The sequence below is a fragment of the Grus americana genome, chromosome 5, assembly GCF_028858705.1.
Source record: "Grus americana isolate bGruAme1 chromosome 5, bGruAme1.mat, whole genome shotgun sequence".
NCBI classification, from domain to species: Eukaryota; Metazoa; Chordata; class Aves; order Gruiformes; family Gruidae; genus Grus; species Grus americana.
The window spans coordinates 59,204,636-59,224,130 of record NC_072856.1 but is presented as its reverse complement, the minus strand read 5'-3'; the positions used below and the strand labels follow the sequence as shown (position 1 = coordinate 59,224,130).

The 19,495-nt window shown below is 45.6% G+C and overlaps 1 long non-coding RNA gene across 1 annotated transcript; it reads left to right on the top strand.

The window, feature by feature from the left end:
* Positions 1 to 1,729: 1,729 nt before the first annotated feature.
* LOC129207410 (uncharacterized) lies at positions 1,730 to 19,177 on the top strand. The gene is made up of 3 exons (XR_008577436.1): positions 1,730 to 1,802; positions 11,024 to 11,133; positions 18,008 to 19,177. It is a non-coding gene; the product is annotated as an uncharacterized LOC129207410 (long non-coding RNA).
* Positions 19,178 to 19,495: the final 318 nt, after the last annotated feature.

Here is a 19,495-nt window from a genome sequence, read left to right as displayed (position 1 = left end):
TCCTTTTACAGAAACTTCTCCAGCTTCCTCTTGAATGCATGCAAACTTTTAGCATCCAAAACATCATGAAGCAAGGTTTCCCACATGGCCACCTCCTCTCTGAAGAACCACTTTCTTTTGCTTGTTTTGAAGCTGGGCTTCACTTTGAAGCAGGCTTCACTTTCTGCCCCTAATTCCTGTACCGGAAGACACAGAGAATGTTTCCTTCAATGTACAGGAGAAAACTATTTCCGAAGACACCTTTTAATTTCTGTGTGGCATGAAAAGTGAGTTATACTGCTTTAGTGACACTGATTTTAATTCAGTGCAGCTAAGCAGTACCGAACAGATCTGCCCTTTTGGGGCTGGGCCAGCTCCAGTGGGTCCTGGTCCACATGCTGGCACTGGGGGTCTGCTGGGGGGCACTTCAGCCTCAGCCTCCTGTTGGGGAGGTGGGCTTTATCCGTGAGGGCATGCGGGGCATTTCCAAACATGGGTCCTCGCCTCCCCGCAGGCATCTTTTAAATGCATGGGGTGTCTGGTTTTACGGATTTTTGTATCACTCAAAGCTATTTAAAATGGCTGAGTGATAACCTCCTCAAAGGAAGATTTATAAATGTTTGCATGAAGTTCCCAGTGGCACAATAAAAATATATTGTACTTTAGGTAACTGCTTTGCCTAGGGGAGTCCCAATAAAATCAATGATCCATTTTTTTTTCTTGAAGTGAGCAAGAATCTCTAAGGCCCCTTATTTCCTTCACTGATCAGTGACTCAGAAATATTCTTCAGTGCAAACCTCTTCCCCATAGAGCTCCCTTTATCTTTTCTGTCTGTGCTGGAGAAACAGGCTATCAAAAGTCAAAAGCAGCTACTGCACAAACTTTTTTCTTGCTTTATCTAATCTCTAAAGAAAGTCTGAGGCAAGCAGGGTTTTCTGAGAGTTGCTTCAGGATTTCCGGACGAGCTTTGTGACTGCAGGGTGATCAGGCTCCATTTGCACCCTTGCATGGATTTCAAACCATCCAGCACTTGACTCCTCACCAGAGGTGTCTGTGAGGTGCTCCTGTCCCGTGGCCCCCTGCCATTGCCCCGTCGAGGAGCAGTTGCACACACAGAGCGGGAGCAAGGGTCCGGCTGCATCAGCGTGGGAAGCAGCAAACAGAAGTGGGGGGCAGCCTCAGGGCACTGCCTGTGGACCAGGGGATGGCGTGGGTTTGGTCTCCTTGAGAAAAACGTAGGCTTGAAAAGGAGAGATGGAGAGCGTGCTTTACATTTCTTTTGTGAGATCACATAGTAATGCAAAGAAAAAAGATCGTGATTCATGTACGTCATGGTGCCTCCTCCCGCCACTCATGAGCACTCCTCAGTGCTCCTGGCTTCGGTGCCGGGGCTCGGTGTGTCACTGCAGCGCTCAGAGGCACCACGCACCCTCCGCATGGTGACTCAAAGTGATGACGGAGGAGGCAAACAAAAGGAAGCTTGACTCTCCGTTTGGTGATTTTTTCCCTCGCGCAGGGCAGGGAAGAGGCCACAGGCAACCCAGCTGCTCCCAAAGCCCCACCATTCCTGAGGGAGGGGGTGAGGGAGGTGTCATACCTTGGGGATGGAGATGGGCTGCTGGTGTGATGTGCTGGCGGGGAATTCTGCTGTGCAGGTAACCAGTGAAACAGCCCTGCTGAGGGACTTCACACCTTGTTTTGTCCCGGCAGGAAATCATTCTTCTCTTTGCATGGGGCATCTGTAAAACACCGAAGTGTTACCAACAGCGGGCAGCAAAGAGCCCTACTGAAGAGGAGTCATTAAAGCCACGCATTTTTGGAAGGTGAGAAGTGATACAGAGCAGGTGAAATCCCTTCACAACTTTGTGTCACTGAGAGCTCCTTAGGGTTATTTTTTAATTGATGTTAATGATAAGTAGACATTGCTGATCAGCTGATGATTTCCAGCTGAAGCACATGAGTTAATAAAACTCCTTAACTAGGGTCAATGCTGGTACTGCTGTTTTCTCCACATCTGTGTGCAGTATTGCTGAAGTAAACCAACCAAGAGGCATCTTGGAGGGCTTGAATTTGTGCTTTGGGATAGTGTCCTATGGGTGAGGTGAGCTGTGATGCTGCCTGTTCCCTGGTGGGTGATGCTCCTCTGACCCTCCAGAGGGGCAGGGCAAGCTGGAGGGAAGGAGAACTGAAGCTGAGTGTGTGTGAGTGCACAAAGCTGCTAGAAACCCTGTGTGAGGGGGCAGCTGGAGCAGAGGGCCTTGGGGTGAGAAAATGACTCTAGCCTAGGCTGTGGTTGGGTCTGCACGTTGTCGTGCTGGTGCAGTGCTCTAGCAGGACCCTCTCTGTCATGGGAAACATCTTCTCTGTGGTAACCTGAAGTTGTTAGGCAAGACCACTGGAAGCCTGTTTTTATTGTTTAATCTGCTGATTTTCTGAGAACTTACAGCGTTTGCTCCCCTTGGGGTTGGCACTACTGGAACTGCAGTGCCTGAAGCACTGAAGTGTGTTGGAGCTGGCGAGGCCTGAGCTGCATCCCCTAATTGGCGGGTTGCTGTAGATGTCCTTGCAGGGAGAGATGGCTGCTGTGAAAAGTGCCTTTGCTGCCTCTCTTGTGGGTCTGCTGGGTCCATTGTGTCAGACTGTGAAAGGAGACCCCAAGCTTCCACAGCTGGGCTTTGAGGTCTGCCTTTGAGCAGCTTTTGCTATAGAGTTTCAGGCAATTATTTCCCTCTCTACCAAGTACCTGTAAAAGTGACAGCAGAGATGTGACCACAGTAGGTTTCTGAGGCTGCGCTGCTGCTAGGAAGAAGCCCCACAGCAAGTGCTCTGTGTCCTTATTTTAAAGCAGAGTGAAACACAAAGCAAACCAACAATACAATAACTTATTTTTTGTGCTGGAGCCATTTTGATTTATGTGCTGTTCAGGCCACTGCAGCAGACAAGTGGCACTGACTGTTCCTCGATCAGTTCTGGGACCATTTGCAGAGAAATGAGACCTTCTATTTTGGTTTGTGCTGGGGTCATGAGGATGCTGAAGTGTCATGTTGTGGATATTTTGGTGCCTCTGCATCCCTATGAAAATGCAATTACCCTGGAATTTTGCTTACTACTGTCTGTACACTTACTTTTGAGTTTGTTTCAGAGTAACTTCTTCCTCTCTTGTTTAAGCCAATGTTTTGCCAGAGATGCTCAAAATGTTCTGTGAATGAGCCCAGGGAACAGATTTCTTGGCTGATGGAAACTGGCAAGGCTCCTCCAAAGTCAGGCGATATTAGGAGACAATAATTTTGGACTGCTATTAAAAAGTTTACAAGTCTGTAAACTATTACATGAAGTTGTCTAGCAATGTTATCTTGTGAAATTATACAAACCTGCAATAGAAAATATTTCAAAACTTGGCTCCCTTTGCTTTCCTAAGGGTAATGCTATACCGTGAGACACAAGTCAAAGTAACATCAGTGCACCAATTCAAAGGCAAAAAGAGGGCTTTTTAAGATTACATGCAATTTTAGTTTTAAAAATAAAATTGCACTTTTTGCTTTTTTACTTTTTATTGCGGTATCACTAATACTGGTGTTATGAGATGGGACACAGGCCCGGGGCATCTCAAAGCCCAAAAACTGTAATAAGGAGGTTATAGCAAGCCAGAAAGATCAGGCAGTGTGTAAGGGCCCTGCTCATACTGCAGGGATCATGATACTTGAGATCCGTTTGGTTCTGATGCTCCTGGTAAACTCCAGTCCAACCTCTGATCATCGTGATGCACATCTCATCTGCCAGGTGCAGGAGGCAGAGTTTGTCCCTGCCAGACAGCCCCATAATGGACAAATGCTTCTAATTTTCTTAAACTGTTCCCTTATAAAATCACTGCTGTAGTTGTTTTTATATTGCAGGGATCACACCAGGCTGGTTTTCATTTGGGATTTGCCTATAACAGACTTTGCTTAGAGATCCTGTTGCCCAGCTTTTGTAGGACATACCCAAGACAATTCTTCTCTCCTGTGCTGTTTGTACAGCTGTGGGTGGATTTGTGCACTATGAGATCTCTGCAGTTTTCATTATGGCTGGCCATTTTATTATGAAAATCTGCTGCAGGAATTCACAATAAAAGCTATTTAACTGCTTTTGGCTGGATTTACCTCTCTCCTAAGAGACTGACCTATGCTTAGCATACTATTGCTAAAGAGCTGTAGCTTGGTGCTGAGGGTGCTGGAATTCCACTGCTGGTCCTGAGAAAAAAAAAAAAAAAGTGCTATCCACTGTGGATGAAGCCACCAGATTTAGGAAAACTGCTGCCTAGATAAGTAGATGCATCAGAAATTCTCAAGGATCCTATTTCTAGGAGATAGTATGAGGACACACTGACTTTTTTCCCCCTCTGTTTTTAAGATTTATTTGCTGCTAGCTGGTTCAAACTAGGCTGTCTGTATGCTGTTGCATCCTGTTTATTACTCAGGAGATAAATGTTGTTAGATAAACCCAGATTGCCAACCATGCTGTCCAAACCTGGAACTGTAGTTGCAATGAAAAAGGCCAGTTCCTTCAGAGAAGTGAGTATTGGTTCCAACTCAGGGAAGAAGAAACATTTGATTTTGTTAGTGGTAGCACTGAGCATTTCTTAACTCATGAATGGAGATCACGTTTGGTGTCTGGACAATTCCTCTAGATTTAGGTAAATAAAGATTTCTAGCAGGCCACAAATCTTCAGCCTGAAAGAGAGAAATGGGGGGAATGTACGAGAGGTCTATGAAATCATAAGAGGTAATGGAAGAGTTGAATGTGGTATGATCATACCTTTTTTCTGTCAGTACAAGAACTGAAGATCATCAAGTGTAATTAGCAGGAGGTTGGCTCAAAATATAAAAGAGGTTAATTTTTTCCACACCACACAGTTCAGCTGTGAATTGCATTGCCAGGGGATGTTGTAGATGACAGAATTTTATAAGGATTCACAAAGTGAGTAGGTAGTCAAGGAAAATGAAAATCCACTGAAGGCAATTAAATACAATTATGGTCTCCTGGCTCAGTAAGACCTTAAGTCACAGATGTTTGAGGTAGGGAATGAGGGAACTACACGCTGGTGGGGAGAATAATCATTGTATGCATTCTCCATCCCCGTGTTCTTTCCTTAAACATCTCTTGTTGGCTGCTGTTGCAGCTAGGACGCAGGGCTAGATGGACCTTCAGTGGGACCCAGTGTGACTGCTGTGGTGTTGGAGAATCTCTGCCATGGAAAGTCTCTGTCTGCCCTGACTTTCTGAAAGCCAATATAATATGGACACACGATAGCTGCTATTCTTCCATTTGTTTAAATGATGTGGAAAATATGGTCAATGCAAGAATAGGACAAAACCAAAGTTGCATTGGAAGCCTGTTCTTAACGGTGTTGTGGGCTCTGCTTAGTGCTGTTATGCAAAAAGAATTGCCTTGGAACAGGCAACAGCATGTTTCCATCCTGATTGTTACAGTAGTTTAAATCTGCTGAGGAAATTCTGAACATCTTTTTTTCCCATCCTTAGGGATAGATTCCTTTCCCAGGCTCAGCTGAGGAGATGTAGCTTTGTTTTGAAGCTTTCTTTACAGAGCTGCTGGAAGAAAATGGCAGGAATTTTATCCTGGTGTGTTGCTTTGAGTCTTTACTTTGTTGGCAGTTGCTTTGAAATCCTCTAAGGTGATATTTGCTTGTGATTAATATAAAATTCTACCTTTTGGGTGATAAAGCGGAATTTTGTTTCCAGTAATATCTATTCAACATAAGGAATAAAAAGGTCTAGTAAATGTTGTCTTTGTCCTTCATAGCTAGAGAGAATATTTCCATGTTGGTTTTGATTGAGTCACTCTAGTTGCAGCTGGTTCACTTGTAGCTCTCTGAGGTTTGGAAGAGATCTCACATACCCTTTTGTGCTCACCACCTCATGCTCCTGGGCAAACCTGTCAATAATGTTTAGCTCTTTTCTCTAGCTGATCTTCTGCAGGATAAGTTTGGAACATATTTTTCATCATTTTCTCCTATCTATTAATAGTGAGGATTTTCAGACCAACCTGTTTATTTTCATGAGGACTTCTCCTATGGTATTTTGACATAATTTTTACCTTTTACCTCCTATCCTCAGGAAGTCACAAAACTCTGCCATATTGATATGTGTGTGCCTGGCATACATTATCGAGAACTGGATCCCATGTGGATAAGTTATTTGAGGGCTGAAATTCAAGTTCTCTTGTATGTCTTAGAAATGTTATTTGTTTGCTTTTTATAAAATTACTTGGGGCGGGGGGGAGAGAGAGAAGTGAATTTCTGGCAATATTTTCCAGAGCTGCCTTGTATGCTGACACAAGCTCTTCATAATTATGAGAAAATTTAACTGGTAATACATATTCGCAGATGTTTCACTTTTAATTTTTCTTGGGGAGAAAAGTGATTTGTTGGTGAAGTTCCTGTCTTTATTTCTAATGTATGAAACAGTCCCGTGTGGCCCATTGACGTTACTTATTTCATCCTTATCTATCCTTACTTGCACAGTTACCTTGTCCATGAAAGGTTTGGTATTATAACCTTGCTGTCCTGCATGTCTTTGACATGATAGCACTTGTCTCTATCTTCTTCACTGCACCCTTCTTGTTCAGGGGTGGTGCTGGATGATTTTCAACAGCATAATCCATGTCAAGAGTCTCGCACCTATTGCTGGTCCTTTTTTGCAGTGTTGCTCAGAGGCAAGGCAGTGTCCCCTCTTCCTCCAGCTGGGGTGCCTCAGAAGTTCATCACTTTCTTGTTCTTCACTTTGATGCAACCTGCTCCTGGCTGGCTGCACTCACTCATGCTGAGCAGATCACTGCTCTCTCCATCTTGCCTATGACTTGAGCTGATTTTCCAGCTGGTGTCTCTGTAGGTACATTCTGGAAAGGTACGTATCTGTAATAAGTCTATTGCTCCAGTCTTACTCTTTGAGGCCCTGACTGCTGGCCAAGACAGTTTGGTCAGGACTGGTCAGTAGAGGACCACTAGCTGGTCCGAGGCTCATAAATAGCCATTGGTATGCTCTTTCCTCCACCTGAGAAATATCTTCTGACAGGCTGAGTTGTCAGCTTTGTCCTCCATCTAGAGGCTCCAATCCTCATCTCTATTTCCTGACCTGAGAAACCAGTTTTGCCTGGCCTGTATGCTTGTGTCTCCTAGACCCCTGACACTGTCAAGGCCAGAAATCCCCCAGTCCTTTGCACTGGGACTATGAGGAGAGCAAGACATCTTGCACTGCAATTAAGCAAAGTCTAAGTCTGATGTTCTCTTTTTCTCTTACATTTATGGTAAGAGAAAGAAGTAGCAAAGAACGTGCAAAGCTAAGGAGAAATGTGCACTCGGTCAACCTCTTTGTGCGAGGATGGTACAAAAATTGTTTTGTTTTATGTTTTTACATTAGCAATTCAGGTCTTGTCTACCCTGTTTGTTTTTTCTTCACTGGAGAACTAATAGTATTATGACAGTGCAAGTAAAAGCTGATGAATTTCGAGTAGAATTGCTTTTCCCATAAAACGTTTTAAGCAGTCTGTATTTAGCTAACATTTATCTAACTCCACTCCTAACCAACAGTTGGAAGAGAAAATCTTTGCAGTTCAACACCTCCTCCTCTCCCCCTTTCTCTAGAAGCTGCAAAACCTCCCACTCTGCTTCTCTAGATCTTCTGAGGAGACCTCTGCCAAAACACAACTTGATGTTTGATTTTTTTTTTTAAGCAAGAAAAAGCAGAAAACAAAACACTTCCAGCCTCCCATACACAAAGAATCAGAACAGGGCACAAGTCCAATTTGTTTCCCTTCCCATATTTCCTGAACACGTACTCTTGCAGAGGCAACCAAGGCACTCTGCTACATGCTCTACCCACCAGCCTTGCTATGGATCTCTGGCAGGAGCACTATCAAGGCTATCTCCAATGTGAAGCTGTTCTTCAGGGCGAGCACCAAAGCAAGGACTTTCCCAGGCTCTTGAGTGTTTGGCAGCAAATGAGATCCTGTCTTTGACAGCTTGGGATGAACTCTTCAGTAATGCCACCAGCCGACAGTGCAGACTCTGGATCTCCCTTGTAGTCATCATTTCTGTAGCCATTAACTTTTTCTCATGCAATTTGTGGGTGTGGAGGGTTTTTTCCAAAGCAGAGCATGGCCAGACTTCCCAAGGGCTTGCCCAGGAGGTGGCAAGCAGAGACCATCTGCTCCACATTCACCTGGCAGCATTGGGGAGAGGCTGTACTGGGGTGAAATGGGCTGTGCCCAGGCTTTGGGAACTGGCCTCCTCGCTCTACTGTGGGCAAAGTCTGCAAGAAGGAAATGGAAGAGGCTCCCAGCCCAGCCTCCCGGCCAGCCCATGGGTGAGGTCTCAGTTGGGACAATTGAACAAGCCCTGCACAATTAGATCCTGGCTGGTGTGGGGTGATGCCTGTGCCAGGACCACCGAGCAGTCTGCAGGGCAGCAGCCTGCACACGTCAGGCCAGAGCCAGTGGCAGGAAACTGGAATACTACTTGTTTTTGAGCCTGTTTTGCTTTTCTTTCCTGTCTAGAAACTCTTTTCCTTAAAACCTGCTAATCAGTTGGGAAACTTCACTGCAGGCTCCTAACCACTAACAGCAGCCAGGCTTTCTTTCTTCCTACCATGCATGAGAAGTTAAATCCTGTTCCCATTGACACGTAGGCAGCATCAGAGATGGCAGACAAGACCTCCAAAAGCTCTTTTTTCCACAAATTTCTTTACCTACAAGACTACAGCTTCCAGGAAGGCTGTTACCTCTTTCAACCCTTTACCAGCCACAGTCGAGCAGCAGCTCTGGCATCTCATTCACGTTGCACAACTGGTCCCTGCTCAGCTGAAGCTGCGGGGACAGTCTTGGACATCTCAAAGCTGATTTACTTGGGAGGTGGGCTCACCTCTTCCTCGTTTTCAGTCTCTAAACATCCTGAAGGATGTCATAGGAGGCTTTCTCGCATGAGAAATCTGATGCATGCCTATAGATTGGCTTTCCAATCTCTTTGTCTTGCTACTGTTCCCTCACAGGGCCACTGCAACCATAGTTTGACTGACAGTCAAGAAATACCAATGCTTCCAGTCAACTCTTAACAAAGTGGTGTGAATCCATCAAAATTCCATGAGACCCCCTCATTGGGTGCTGCAAAGTAAAATGAAAACTTAAGCATATGGTAAGCAAGGGAATGCAGAGTTCTGATGCATCTCTGAATTGAGCACATGTCCAATTCTCAGTGTCTCTACTGCTTGAAAATGAAATGCCGGCATCTCCTGCTCTTCCACTTTCTCCTCAAATACCCATGGGAATCCCACGGTCCCACTATGTGAAACCTGCTTCAAGCCTGACTTCTGCAACCCTTCCATGAGCAATAGTGCAACCTGCCAAACATCCCGCATCTCCCAGACCTGTCCTAGGACAATTCACATGCCACTCTAGGGCATCTTGCAGGCTAAACACAGAACTCCTTACAGAAATTTCATTACTTTAGGAAGCACGGGCAAAAAATCCCCCACTCACAAGTTGCACCAGTGGTAGGACCCTTCTTCCCCATCACAAAGGCTGTCCAAAGAGTCCCTCTCTGGAAATGCTTTCTCTGAAGCTCCAGTTTGGAGATGGGAGGTGGTGGCTGCTGCCTTCCCGAGTTGACTGTTCTCTGGAAATCATGCTGGTAACTACATTAGGAGGACAGTCCTGGAGCTTTGCCCTGTCCTGTTTAACTTTCCAAGTAGTTTACAAAGACAACCTTGACAGCTTGCAGGTGTAGATGCTGGGAGAGTGGTAACTCATGAAGAGGACCTTGATGATGAGTGACCCTCTTGGTAAATTAGGTTAAAGAAAGTAGTTTATGTCAGCATGGCCAAATATAGGGACCTTCATCCAGAAGCAAAGAGTTCAGGCCAGGCTTATTGCATGGGAGCGGGTTTCAGGCAGGCCAGAGCTTCTGAAAGCTGCTGGAGATGCAGAGGGGAAGGTCATGGTGGACAATAAGAAGAGGGGGTGTGGGCGCATGCTGTGCTGATGACTGGGAGCTAACGCAATTCTCTGGTGCATAAAGTGGCCAGTGAGTGGGAGTGGTGAGATCGTTTCCTCTGCAGTTTGGCAGAGGCGCAGATGCAGTTTGGGTGCTGCATCCAGCCCTCATGTGCCTGGGTTTCCTGATCTAACCTACCTGCTGGGGGAGGGCAGAGCAGGGATTGGGGAAGATAGGAGACTGAGCCTCGTGTATGGCCTGGGATCATCCTGCCTAAGATTAGGCACCAAACTTAAAGGTAGGAGCAGGGTTGCCTTGTATAGTTGGTTGAGAGAGAAGGACCTGCCATGCTTAGCCCTGAGGGGGTGCAAGTCAGGCATAGCTCTGGCTGGGGCATCCTGCTTGGTGCCTAACCCAACACGCTCAGCACGGTTAAGGGAAGATGGCATCACACTGCACATACACCTTCACCAGGAGTGGGCTGCTTGGTGGAGGAGGTGACAGATGAGTGTGTGGCTAAATCCATCCACTCGCCATTGCGCTGCCCATGGTGTACGGAGAATTGAATTGCCATTAACCTCTGCACTGTTAACTGCCGCTCATCTATCTTAATTACAAGCGGAAGAGATGATGGTCCCTTACAGAGGGGGAAGCGATGTACGCTGTGGTTACAGAGCATGGAGCTGACGTGGACTGGATCTAGCCTGAAACCAGAAGGAAAGTGTGATTCCTTTCTGAAACAAAATAAAGACATAGGGGACTGGAAAACTCTGAGAGGAGCCAGCTCAGGGCAGGGAATACCCTGGTTATGGTGGGGAGTTTCCATACCCACAGACGGACAGCGGCTTGAATGTGGGTTTGTCATGGAGCTCTCTGGCTTTGATGGGAGATTCTGTCCTGGGCTGAAGGACAAACTTCATCAGGAACTTTAAGAGCCACCACTGGCAGTGGAGCATTTGCTGAGAAGATAATGTGCTTATGAAACAAGTGCCTTGTCAGTTTTTGTTTTTTTTAATTTTTTTTAAAATGGGTAACTCAGATTCTCCCGTCTCCCTTCTATAGGGTGATGTACTGCAAAGGCTGCGCAAAATGAAGACGGATGGAGAGAGGGAACCTTCTATCTGACCGTGTGGTTCTTCACCTGTTGCCTTTCTTGCTTCAAGAAAAAAAAGGTCAAACTAAAAATACCATTTAGATGCTTTTTGTCAGAAATGCTGATATAAAGCTCTTTTTTTTTTTTAAATACTTTTTTTTCAGCTGGAACTGTTGACTTGAACTCAGCGTGTTTTCATTCAGAACGGCACAATATGTCAAATTTACGATTCACTGAATAATGGTTTTCTGACACGCTCTGACTAAAGAGCCTCTGTACCAGAGTCTAACGAGGTAGGGGAGCAGCACGGTCCCTGGGACGACCGGGATGAGAGCACGGCAAGGCATGGCATGGCACACTGCCAGGCCAGGCGGCTGGTGCTCGGGGTGACGGGAGGGTGAGAGCAGGTGTCGCACGGGCTCGTGTTCATCATCGTGATGAGTGACCTCCAAGGGAGGGCGAGGATGGAGCTGGCAAAGCTCTGCACCTAGGTTAGCAAGGGACCAAATAAGACTCAGATGAAATTTAGTGTTGACAGAGGCTAACTAATGGCTCTTCAGAAGATTAATTTGAAGTGCTTATACTTTATTTGGTTTCCCAATTAACTGTGACAGCCCAAGGAGAAAATAAACCAGCGTGTTGCTGTGGACAGCCAGCTCCGGCTCCCTGAGCAGTAGTGAGGTGGGCACAGTGAGCAGGGTGTTAGGCTGCCGAGGAGACGAGGAAAATGAGGCTGAAAAAACACCGCCCTGCAGGGTTTATAATGGTTGTGATCAAGCGGGTCTTTGATCTTTATCCACAGGTTGGTAGGGGTGATGGATGCGCTGAGCAGCTCTTTCACCTCCAAGAGCCTGGCATGGCCAGGCACTGTCACCCAATGGCCAACATGACCAGTAAGCATGGCCTCACAAGTCAAGCCCAGGCTGGTGGGACCTTTGTCCAGGGGAGCAGTGAGTGTCAGGGCTTTCCTTTGGGATTGTAATCACAAGGTCTGAGGGATTAATTAGTCATAGCCTCATGTGGTTGAGAAAAAAGCAGAAGAAATACTTCTGTCCATCAGGGACAGAGCTAGTTGGAAAGCCAGATCTAATGGTGTGGAGCTTTGGACAGCTGAAGCTGATACTCCTATGGCATCCTGGCATCCATCCTGACATCCTTTCCAACTCCTTCATGAACCCCCTGGCAGTCTGATCAGATCCTACATATCCTAGACAAGGTGGGCAGCCCCACATAGCCAGGGACTGAGGATGGCAGGAGGCAGGGTGGCAGCAGCCCTTCATTTAGACAGTTATGAGCTGCCATAGCAAATGAATGGCACCTTTAGCAAATGGGAGCAAGAAAACTGCTCTTTTTGTTGTTGTCTTTTTTTGTTCTTCTACACTTGACAAAATTAGGCTTTGTACTCAGTCACTGTAAATAGAATTGCACCTGGGACACATCTTAATTTGATTCTCATTTTTTCCAGTGAAGGAAGAACCCTATGAAGTCCTGATTATTAGCTAATAGTTCACTCCAAGAGAGTAAGACTATAATAATGCTATTTAATAACTTGCTTTCAGCATTTACATACAAATGGGTGTGCAGCTCCATGACCATGCTTCCTGCAGGAACACCTCCACCAGGCTCCTGGAGGTAAATGGCATGGTCCCCGGCTTTGCTTCAGGCCAGGTTTCCCTCCAGGTTTGAGCACTTGTGAGCATCAATGGAGGCAGATGATGTTTCCAGAGGTGACAAAGGTCTATGCTGGCACACTGCCCCATGTCCCTATCTTGGAAGGCAAGCGTGAAAAGTGGTTAGGACTGCAAAGCATCAGGGCAGGCAATAAGTGCATAATGCCAACCTGTACAGAGGAAGCAAGTCAGAAATAATTAACCTTATGTAATGAGGCTGAAAGGCAGTACACATAAAACTGCCGAAGGGAAACAGTCTTTCCCTGGCACGTTGGCTGTAGAAGTCATTAGCTCAGCACTGTGGCAAGTCTGAGAGCAGAGTAGGTAGGTGCTGCCACTCGTCCCTGCTGCAGGGGTCAGGTTCAGACTAGATTATGTTAGGATCCATTGGAAAGCATTGCTTTTATTTTTTCTGTATACTGAAGAATGATACATAACCAATAATGCATGCTAAAGGTTTCCATACAGTGCTCTCAATGCAGAAATGTTGAGATTCAATTGCAGTTGTAGGAAGGCGATTTCTTGGAATTTGCTGGTAAGGTTAGTAGTCAGTAGGGATATTTGAATACTATAACTAAGAAATATCTGATCTGGCTGATCTAGGCTGGATAATCTCACCTCTTGGCACCTGGTTACACTGCCATGTGCTTGGCTCCATCCCTGCAGTGGCCAGCTGCTGGCCTGGAGGGGTTTCGGGGGATGCTCCCGTCCCTTCCTGTGCTGATGTTTCAGCTGGTGTGCATGGCATGAAGTTAGCCTCTGTTTAAAGGGGAAGGCAGCGTCTGGGCACTGTTTCAGGCATTCTGCAGTTCCCAGTTGCTTTAGCAAATGTTAACAGCTAGGGAATGATGTTTTCCTTGCAGCACAGGCTGTTAAAATAGCCGTCTCCTGATGTTCCTGCCTTTACCCAGGGCAGCCCCAATGAAGGCAGGACAATGGGTTGTGGATTAATCCATAGTGTTTGAGAGGGTTGTATGTTGTTTTATTTTTCTTGTCTCCTGACATTGTGCACCCGCTTTTACAGGAATGTGACAGGGCTTTAAAATATGCATGGCAGATATGGAACCGATCTCTATGATTGGGTGCAGCTTGTGTGCAGGCAAAGCTGGTTCAAAAAACTACGGAGGTAAATCAAGCATGTGAAATTCGAGATTTCATAAAAAATTTGGCTGAGTTTGCAAACAGTGTAGTTAGCTTTAAAAAGACTTGAGGGTTTTTTGGTCTTCAAAATAGCACAACCAGATGGCAATAGGCTATTTTTGAACTTCAGTTACATAATTTTGCTAAATATTTTTCTTCCCTCTGCAATCTGAAATTATCTGTAATTCAGACTGTGTTGGTGCTGTGTATGGTAGTCTCCTGATACAAAACATTCATAATGTGCTCCCTGTGTCAAGGAGCAGCCAGAGCCAGGATGCCTGCAAGGAAAGCAGAGCCAAGATGGCCCCAGGTGGGATGTGCTGTCCCCAACAGCACGGTCACCTGGGGACTGAAGGCAAGAGCAGAGCAGGGCTTGTCATGAGATCCATCGATGGTCCCAGACACAGCAAATGATGAGCCAGGTCCAGGCAGGGTGTGGGTGGGGGTCCCAGGTGAGGCAGGTCTGGAGCAGGAGGGAGTTTTGGTGCCCATGGAGAAGGTGCACAGACCATTTAAGTTGTCTGAGGGGAACAGCAATGCCTGGGAGAAGAGGAGATGACGGATGTGCAATTAAAAAGGACCCCAAGGGGTCCATAAATAGGACCAACGCAAAGGGACCATAAATGCTGCTTTAGGGGAAGGCGTTGAAGCTGTTTGTCCTCCCCTAACCAAAATACGATGTTTGGAAGAGAAAACATTTTGTTCCCCTAGTCTTAAGCATCCATTGTCATTACTGGAATGGTGAGAAGGGAAGAAACTGTCCCTTTTCAACTCCTAAGTGACAGGGCTGTAAAGCTCCAACTGAAACAAGCCTTGCCTGAAGGCATAAGAGCCTGCTGACAAGGTAAAAATCACACTTCTCTGAAAACAATGTAAATAGCTCTTATAGAGCTTTTTTTCCTCTTTGAGAGACCTCAAAGATCTTTATGAAAGAGGTCAATGTTTATTTTTCTTGTTTCAGCTTTCAGTATCACTAGAACTGAGGAGTCATTTCATATAAGGACGGTTTTCCTATTTTTTGGTCTGGTTTTTTTGTATGTAGCTGCAGTGGGTACGGTTTGCTTCGTTGGTGCAGTTGCTAGCATTCTATTACTCCATAAAAATAACCACAATTCATGATAATACAAATAAAATTTGTACCTGGTTTTCCCTCTTCCTAGTACTATTTCCTCTTGACTAGATCATAGGCATGGATTTCTCATGGGTTCCCAGTTGCGCTGTACATTCATCATACAGAAGAGCAAATAACTCTTAGCATTAGATCAAGCTGAAAAAAATACCAATAGATTATTTTTTTACCAGAAAAATGAAATTTTTTGCAGGAATGCTTTTTTTCTTAATGACAGTATTTTGATAATCTAACTGATATTACTGGAATAGAATTGCTGAGGTTGGAGAATGGTTCAGAAAAGCCTTGTTGTCAAATTTGTTTTTTATATCACAATGAATGCCCTAAAATTCTGTCTTAAATATTTAACTCAAATTCGTGACTAAAATCAGGTCTATTCTTGAGATTTTTAAATAGGGCATTTGTTACAAAGCAGACTTTTGGTTTCCTGCCCAGTAGACAAGCCCTCTTCCTCAGGTGGTCCAGTTCTGACCTCCTCACACCAGTAGTCCTATATAATCACTCTGCAACAACTCCTGGGTGAAGTCAGTACAAAACTTATCAGTCTTTGGATTAGTGAGATGAGGCCCTCCTTTTGAGCATGTGCTCAGTCTTGATTTCTCCATTTCTCTGGATTCCCTACAAGGTTGCCATTGCCTTCTACGTGCTTGTGAGTTTAGCCCTTGCTCTAGTGTACCTGACCCTGATTTGCACGTTGGTAAAATCTTGATAGGGCCAAGAGCCCCAAGACACCAGCCACTTGCCATGAAGAGCTCAGGGAGGGGAAGTTCCTGCAGTTTTTTTCAGCAGGGGGAAAGACAACCCTCTTTCTTTTTTTTTTTTTTCCCTTTTTTCTCTTTTTTTTTTTCCTTCAAGTGTGCTAAAATAAATGCATCCATACACAAATATTTCTGCAGTATCACTGGAGAGAAGGAGAGGGATGGGTGGCTCAAACCAGTCTACTTAGCCCAAAAGAATAACAGAATTTTTTTTCAGGTTGTTCTGATTCTGATTTCTTAAAATATTTTGATTTCGGATCAAAGCCAAAAAACCTCAGCTATTTTCACAGCCCTAATCTGAGCTCTCTGGAGTGGGGTGTTGCCTCTGTCTAGTGAAAAGAGAGACAATTAAGCCACAGAAGCATCACTGCCCAGATGTCCCCATAACATGTCTCTGCTGTCACCCACAGTATGACATTACCCCAAAACCTCACATCATGTGTGGATCTGCTGGGTCTCTCCAGGCTTTCTGCCTTCTCCATGTTTGTGAGACTAGTGACTCCCTAGAGGTTGGGCTCTGTTTGTGGTTGCATCTTGAGCACCTCATGAGAGCTGAGTGCGTGATAAACTGACTCTGCAGCTGTGGAAATCTTGTCTGGCTTTCTAGGTTTGTCCTCCCTCCTCACCTCTTGCCATCTTCTTCTGTAAAGCCAGGCGTGGAGTAGCTTCATGACCCAGCTCAGACTGCACAGGTGGTTGCCGTACAAACTGCCAGCACTTCATTCCTGGGAGCAAAAATACGGCCCCTCTGGAGCTGGTTTGGCTCACGCTGAGAAAGGGTCTCCCAGAAAAGGAGGCAGCAGCATGTGCAGGTGGGACAGGAGACGTCTGGCCATAGCTCACTGCCAGGATGGTGGCTTGGAGCCACAACCTGTGCTGCAGTGAGTGGGGCAATGCATGGGGCTCACCATGGAGGGTAAGTCACCTATGGCAAAAGGTGCATGTAGCACTTCATTAGCATGTTTGATTGATGTTTCACTATGTTTGGTGCTGCGGGAGCACCCCACTGTGAACAAGCTGTAGCATTTGTCTGTAGACAATACCCCTAGGTTATTCTGCAGAAGGGCCAGGGTGTTCAAAAAATTGGCTAATCCATTTGTCTGAGCCTTGCGAAGGTGGGAGTTGCTAATTACCTTCAGGAGACTGCCCTCAGAAGTGCACCGATTGCTTGCTAACAGGGTGCAGAGCATTTCTCCTCCAGGCCTACAAAGTTTCTTCATTCTAGTGAATATGGGCTGGATCTCCTTTCTGACCAACACCTCACAAATGTGCCATTTTCCAAGCTCACTGGCATGCTCAGGGCTTGTCTGGAGTAACTCAGGGCTATTTTTTTCCACAGTAGCTATCTGGTTTTATCCATGATCCTTTTTATTCTAGGTCATATGCCTTTTTCTGTTTTGCGTAACACACTTTGGATGACTTGAGATATTTAAGAATGGGGATTGCACTTACAATTAACACCCTACTTGAATCTGATTTGCCTTTCAAGTACAGGCATGGCCCAAAAGTCAGGCCAGGAGCTATGGAGCGGTGGAGACCGTTGCCCTGGAGGGAAGCCTTTGCTGGAGTAGGACTGAGCTCTGCTGGGGTTGGATCCGTGGTGCTTGGTGTCAGAGAGATAAATAGAGGGTTTCGTTCATAAGGATGGTGAAGGAAAAGTCACTCACCGGCTATAGGGTTGTGCTATTTGTTTTAGAAGCCAGTTTTTATATATTTTTTTTAAAATGCAACAGGGCTTACTGATGAGCAAATGACCTCATTGCAATCCTTTACTGAAGCAGTTATGGGTAGAGAATGGCTGTTTGCTCCTGGTCTCAAAGCCCATCACCCAGTCCGTTGCCCAGGTGCCCCTGGGCAGTGACAAACCTGTAGCAGACCTGACCTGAAGTGAGGCAGCCACAGCTGGACATCTGTGCTGGTCCTGTGCCTGTGAACTGGAAATGCAACTCCTTCAGGACAGACACACACAGTTTTGGGCTCCTCTCAGTAGATGACTTTTCTATTTTTATCAGGGAGAGGTTCATATTTTTTTTTCCTGGTGGTATTTAAACATTTAAGTGAGAAAACTGTTTATTTTCCAGCTGTGAGATGCAGCTACCTCTGCTCTGGCAAGACTAAGTGTGGCAGCAGCAGTCAACTTCTGTCTCTTGCTGTTTTACTGCTGACCTGACAGAGACGGAGCTGTATCATGAAGGTGATGGCTGGGACGCGGCTTAGATTGAATGTGGTTCATCTGCTTTCCTCTCCCAAACACAGGTGCCCATACAGCAGCCAGTGAGACCTTTGTGGGGAACGATGGCCAGAAAACATCAGAGATTTGAAGCCCTGGGAAGTGACAGTGCAGAGGCGAGGCCCATGATCAGTATTAATGATGGCCCCAGGGGGTTGCTGGGTCCTCCTTAGAGAAAACAGTGAGTGCTGATAATATTTTCACCATTATGCTGATGTCTGATCTTTCATTTCTCCATCAGCAACACCTCCCACCCCATCTGAGCTCAGTGCCCTGAAGAAGAGTGTGCTTAAAGGTGAGGTCAAGGTAGTTTCAAGAGATGTTAAAAGAAAAAGCGAGGGCAGGCTGGCAGCCAGGAAAGGGAAAATTTGCCTCATTGTTAAAGGAAGAAAAGAGTATCAGAGGGCTTTTTAAAATGTCAAGAGTGGAGTATTGCTGTGTGCTCTTTGCTTATTGAGTAGAGTTTGAGGGAGGTTTGCTTTAAATATACCTTCCATACAAATATACAGAAACATGTTTTTTAGCGAACTTTAAACATTAGCTATAATAGTCTTTGGATAAAAAGGCAGTCATTATTTCTTCGAGCTCACTCTCTACTGCTGAGCAAATGTTCCAGTGTGGCAGGATGGTGGCTTTAAAAATAGCTGTTCACTCCAGAGCCTCTGAGTGTGGCTGGGAGGTTAAATTAAATGTTTGACTGTGAGCAGTCATTGATGTGGTCCAAGAGCCGCAGCCAGCAAACCCTCATTTCACTGAAGCCAGTGGAAATACGAGGTAGTGGGAAAAGCTTGCAGAAAGAGAGAAGGTTTGCGTGTCTTTGGAAGTTCCACGCCTTTTGGGAGCTATTTTTAAAAATTGCTTGCTGAACTGTTATGGCACCTGTCATAGAAATCACAGGAAACTGGGTGGAAGGGCACTGACAGGGTGTTTTCTTGGGTGACATACCTTTGCCATTTCTAAAGGTACTTGTCCAATCTCTTCTTAAATGTCTAGAGACGGAGACCCATGCACCTTGGCTCAGCAGCTCTGGTGCTTTGCTGCTCCCACCGACCCAAAGTTCTGCTGGATTTTGTCCGAGTCTCCCTTGCTGTAACTTATGGATGTTGTTTTTGTCCTACCCACAGCAGAAATGGGGAAAAATGTAGTTGTTCCTTTCTTTGTCCTTTGAATTTATCCTCCTTTGGGCAGAACAGATGGCTTCTGACCTTCCCACATAAGTCGTGTTTTTGGGTCCTTGCTCACCCAGCTGTTGTCTCCTCTGAACTCCTTCCAGCAAGCTCACAACCTTCTTAAATTGCCTCCAAACTGAATGCAGTAACTCAAGCTAAAATCTTACCAGTGTTGGGCAGACTAGAATTACTTCATGTGTCTTATCAGCAGTGATCCTGTTTGTATGTCATAGTACAGTATTTGACTTTTTTGCAACAGCAATGTTGATTCGAGGTCAAGCTGTGACCTACTAAAACCTTCAGATGATTTCCTATCCAGTTGATAGCAAACGAGCTTCTTATCTC